The sequence below is a fragment of the Penaeus vannamei genome, chromosome 38, assembly GCF_042767895.1.
Source record: "Penaeus vannamei isolate JL-2024 chromosome 38, ASM4276789v1, whole genome shotgun sequence".
Lineage (NCBI taxonomy): Eukaryota > Metazoa > Arthropoda > Malacostraca > Decapoda > Penaeidae > Penaeus > Penaeus vannamei.
This window is the reverse complement of record NC_091586.1, coordinates 24238263-24243262: the sequence shown is the minus strand read 5'-3', so window position 1 is coordinate 24243262 and position 5000 is coordinate 24238263. Positions and strand designations below refer to the sequence as shown.

The following is a 5000-nucleotide window of genomic DNA, read 5'->3' as shown; positions in this document are numbered from 1 at the left end:
ATTATTATCTATATTGTTATTATCATTATCATTATCATAATTTTCACATCTATTCAAAATTTTACAAACGTAATCTTATTTTCTGATATTTCAGATTGTATAAACAATAATTCACAGATTTTGCTTAATTACGCAATGATTTTAGTGTATAATAGATAAATAAACAAGATATTACCTGCGTAAAGTAAATCGAAAATAGAGAAGAATTATATCTTATCATAGTTTTGCTTACTCGTTCATTCATAAACATTAATATGAAAATATCAGATCCTGCTATTTCAAAAAGAGATCACGTGTGTATTCTGAATAACGGATGTTGCTATTTCAACAGTGTTAACCTACCGTGATAATAATAGCATTAGAAAGGGTGTAATATATAGCAATTGAAATTTGTTATGGGTAAGATATTTTAGTTTTTTGTTTTTTTCTATTTTTCATTTTTTGTTCTCCAATTTTGTGTTATTATTATTATCTTTCCGTCTGTCTGTGGGTAAGATATTTTATTTTTTCTATTTTTCATTGTTTGTTTTCCATTAGGGATTCGATCTTAAATCCATGATTGACAATTATTTGTTTTGTTATTATCATTATCTTTCCGTCTGTCTCTCTCTTCCTCTTCCTATCCATTTTCCTCGCTTTGCTTTCAAGGCATTTGTTTTTCTTTCCCTGTTTCTATTTCTGTCTCTTTATATATGCTTGCCTATCAATCCATCTGTCTCTGTATGTATGTAGGTATATATATACATATATATGTGTGTGCGCGTGCGTGTGTGTGTGTGTGTGTGTGTGTGTGTGTGTGTGTGTGTGTGTGTGTGTGTGTGTGTGTGTGTGTGTGTGTGTGTGTGTGTGTGTGTGTGTGTGTGTGTGTGTGTGTGTGTGTGTGTGTGTGTGTGTGTGTGTGTGTAAAGATAGACAGATAGATGCAGATAAAGATATATAGTTTTACGTAATCATACACACAAATTTACTTGTACTGTGATCTTACTAAGCCTATATATGATACATGGGCGTCATCCACTCAAGCAAGAAAAGAATAGACAGGTTGTCACTTTTACTTTTATTTTTTTCTTGTGAATTATTCCTGGTTATTTTTTATTTAGGTTAACCATTTTAAAATATTTCGATAATTTTTCTCGTGTTTACTTCTTTTTTTTTTCTTCTTTTTAACAAATAATTTCTGGTTGTTGTTTTTTTATTTCAGTTAATAATTTTTAACTATTTTGATATTTTTTCCCTATGCTTATTTCCCTTTTTTTTAAATCTAAATACGCAGGTATCCCTATGACCCCTACCCCTCCCCTACCCATCCCTCCACCACCTCTTCCACTCTACTACTCCCCCTTTTTCGATGCCTCCGCTCCTTCCTCCTTCCTCCTTCCTCCTTCTTCCATCTCTTTCGCTCTCCCCCCTTTCTCTCCCTTTCCTCTTCTTTTCTCTTCCTTCTTATTCCATCCCCATCTCTTCCTCCCCCTCCCCCTCACCCCCTGGCTATGCTTCTTTGGTCCCACCTCTTTTCTTATTCCCTCTGTTCCTCTTATTATTATTATTATTCCCTCTGTTCCTCTTATTATTATTCCCTCTGTTCCTCTTCTTATTCTTATTCTTCCTCCTCCTCCTCCTCTTCCTCCTCCTCCTCCTCCTCCTCCTCCTCCTCCTCCTCCTTCACCTCCTACTACCCACCTCACTCCTCCTCCACCTACTTCACCTCCTCTAACACCCCACTCTCACCCCTCTCCCCCACCCCACTCCTACTCCTCCTCCTCCTCCTTCTTCTCCTTCACCTCCTCCAACACCCCACTCTCACCCCCACCCTACCCCACTCCTGCACCTCCTCCTCCTCCTTTTCTACATCCTTCACCTCCTCCAACACCCTACTCTCACCCCCACCCCACCCGTTCCTCCACCTCCTCCTCCTCCTTCACTTCCTTCTCGACCTCCTCTAACTCCCCACTCTCACCCTCACCCCACCCCACCCTCACCCCCTCTCCCACCCCGCTCCTCCACCTCCTCCTCTTCCTCCACCTCCACCTCCTCCTCCTCAACCACCTCCTCCTCCACCTCCTCCTTCACCTCCTCCACCTCCTCCTCCTCCTCCACCCCACTCCTCCACCTCCTCCTCCTCCTCCTCCCCCTTCACCTCCTCCAACACCCCACTCTCACCCCCTCTCACCCACCCCACGCCTCCTCCACCTTCTCCACCCCACTCATCCTCCTCCTTCACCTCCTCCAACTCCCCACTCTCCCCCCGCACCCACCCCGCTCCTCCACCTCCTCCTCCTCCTCCTCCACCTCCACCTCCTCCTCCACTTCCTCCTCCTCCTCCTCCTCCTCCTCCACGACCTCCTCCAACACCCCGTTCTCCCCCCACCCACCCCACTCCTCCTCCTTCTCCACCTCCTCCTCCACCTCCTTCTCGACCTCCTCCTTCACCTCCTCCTCCTCCAACACCCCACTCTCACCCCCACTCTCACCCCCTCCCACCCCGCTCCTCCACCTCCTCCTCCACCTCCTCCTCTTCCTCCTCCTCCTCCTCCTCTTCCTCCACCTTCTCCTCCTCCTCCTTCACCACCTTCTCGACCTCCTTCTCGACCTCCTCCAGCATCTCACCCCAACACGACCCCGATAAACAAGAACCATACTGTCGTGTTGCGTTGCGGCGTCGGTCGGTCGGTCGGTCGTTCGGTCGGTCGGGCGGTCGGGCGGTCGGGCGGTCGGTCGGTCGGACGGTCTGTCGGTCGGTCGGTCGGTCGGTCGGTCGGTCGGTCGGTCGGTCGGTCGGGCGGGCGGGCGGGCGGGCGGTCGGTCGGTCGGTCGGTCGGGCGGGCGGGCGGGCGGGCGGTCGGAAGCCTTCGGGAAGAGACGGAGAAGTTGGCGGCGCCGACGGGACTCTCGCTGGCAGCCATCCAGACATCTGCCGAGCGACCGACTTCCCTTCCCCCTTCGCTGCTCTTCCATTCTCTTCCCTTTCGCTGATCTTCCCCTTCGCTGCTCTTCCCCTTCTGATCTTCCCTCGCTGCTCTTCCATTCTCTTCCCTTCTCTTCCCCTTCGCTGCTCTTCCATTCTCTTCCCTTCTCTTCCCCTTCGCTGATCTTCCATTCTCTTCTCTTCCCCTTCGCTGCTCTTCCATTTTCTTCCATTCTCTTCTCTTCCCTCGCTGATCTTCCCTTCTCTTCCCTTCCCCTTCGCTGCTCTTCCATTCTCTTCCCTTCTCTTCCCTTTCGCTGATCTTCCCCTTCGCTGCTCTTCCCCTTCTGATCTTCCCTCGCTGATCTTCCATTCTCTTCCCTTCTCTTCCCCTTCGCTGCTCTTCCATTCTCTTCCCTTCTCTTCCCCTTCGCTGATCTTCCATTCTCTTCTCTTCCCCTTCGTTGCTCTTCCATTTTCTTCCATTCTCTTCTCTTCCCTCGCTGATCTTCCCTTCTCTTCCCTTCCCCTTCCCTGCTCTTCCATTCTCTTCCCTTCTCTTCCCTTTCGATGATCTTCCCCTTCGCTGCTCTTCCCCTTCTGATCTTCCCTCGCTGATCTTCCATTCTCTTCCTTCTCTTCCCCTTCGCTGCTCTTCCATTCTCTTCTCTTCTCTTCCCCTTCGCTGATCTTCCATTCTCTTCTCTTCCCCTTCGCTGCTCTTCCATTTTCTTCCATTCTCTTCTCTTCCCTCGCTGATCTTCCCTTCTCTTCCCTTCCCCTTCCCTGCTCTTCCATTCTCTTCCCTTCTCTTCCCTTTCCCTTCTGATCTTCTCTACTGATCTTCCCTTCTCTTACCTTCACCTTCGCTGCTCTTCCATTTTCTTCCATTCTCTTCTGTTCCCCTTCTGATCTTCGCTTCTCTTCCCTTCCCCTTCGCTGCTCTTCCATTTTCTTCCATTCTCTTCTCTTCCCCTTCTGATCTTACCTTCTCTTCCCTTCCCTCGCTGATCTTCCCTTCTCTTCCCTTCCCCTTCGCTCCTCTCTCTTTCTCTTCCCTTTCCCTTCGCTGATCTTCCCTTCTCTTCCCTTCTCTCGCTGATCTTCCATTCTCTTCCCTTCCCCTTCGCTGCTCTTCCAATCTCTTCCCTTCTCTTCGCTTTCCCTTCTGATCTTCTCTACTGATCTTCCCTTCTCTTCCGTTCCCTCGCTGATCTTCCGTTCTCTTCCCTTCCCCTTCGCTGCTCTTCCATTTTCTTCCATTCTCTTCTCTTCCCCTTCTGATCTTCCCTTCTCTTCCCTTCCCTCGCTGATCTTCCCTTCTCTTCCCTTCCCCTTCGCTGCTCTTCCCTTCTCTTCCCTTTCCCTTCGCTGATCTTCCCTTCTCTTCCCTTCCCTCGCTGATCTTCCATTCTCTTCCCTTCCCCTTCGCTGCTCTTCCATTCTCTTCCCTTCTCTTCCCTTTCCCTTCTGATCTTCTCTACTGATCTTCCCTTCTCTTCCCTTCCCTCGCTGATCTTCCATTCTCTTCCCTTCCCCTTCGCTGCTCTTCCATTTTCTTCCATTCTCTTCTCTTCCCCTTCTGATCTTCCCTTCTCTTCCCTTCCCCTTCGCTGCTCTTCCATTTTCTTCCATTCTCTTCTCTTCCCCTTCTGATCTTCCCTTCTCTTCGCTTCCCGCGCTGATCTTCCCTTCTCTTCCCTTCCCCTTCGCTGGTCTTCCATTTTATTCCATTCTCTTCTCTTCCCCTTCTGATCTTCCCTTTTCTTCCCTTCCCTGGCTGATCTTCCCTTGTCTTCCCTTCCCCTTCGCTGCTCTTCCCTTCTCTTCCCTTTCCCTTCGCTGCTCTTCCCTTCTCTTCTCTTCCCTTCTTGTTTTCTTTCTCGTGACTTCTTTTTGTTTTGTTTCTCTTTCTTTTTTCTGTAGTATCTCTTTCTCTTCCCTGTCCTTTGTTTCCTTCCTTTCTCTCTCTCTCTCCCTCTCCCATCCCTTCTTTTCATTTCCCTTTCTCTTCCCTGTCCTTCACTTCTCTTCCTTTCTCTCTCTCTCTTCCTCTCCCATCCCTCCTTTTCGTTCCCCTTTCTCTTCCGTGCTC

At 48.9% G+C, this 5000-nt stretch overlaps 1 protein-coding gene across 5 annotated transcripts in view; it reads right to left on the bottom strand.

Annotated features, from left to right (window-relative positions):
* The window catches only part of LOC113823809 (glutamate receptor ionotropic, kainate 2-like), a 97026-nt gene that overhangs the window by 84680 nt on the left and 7346 nt on the right, over positions 1-5000 (bottom strand). The window lies entirely within an intron of this gene.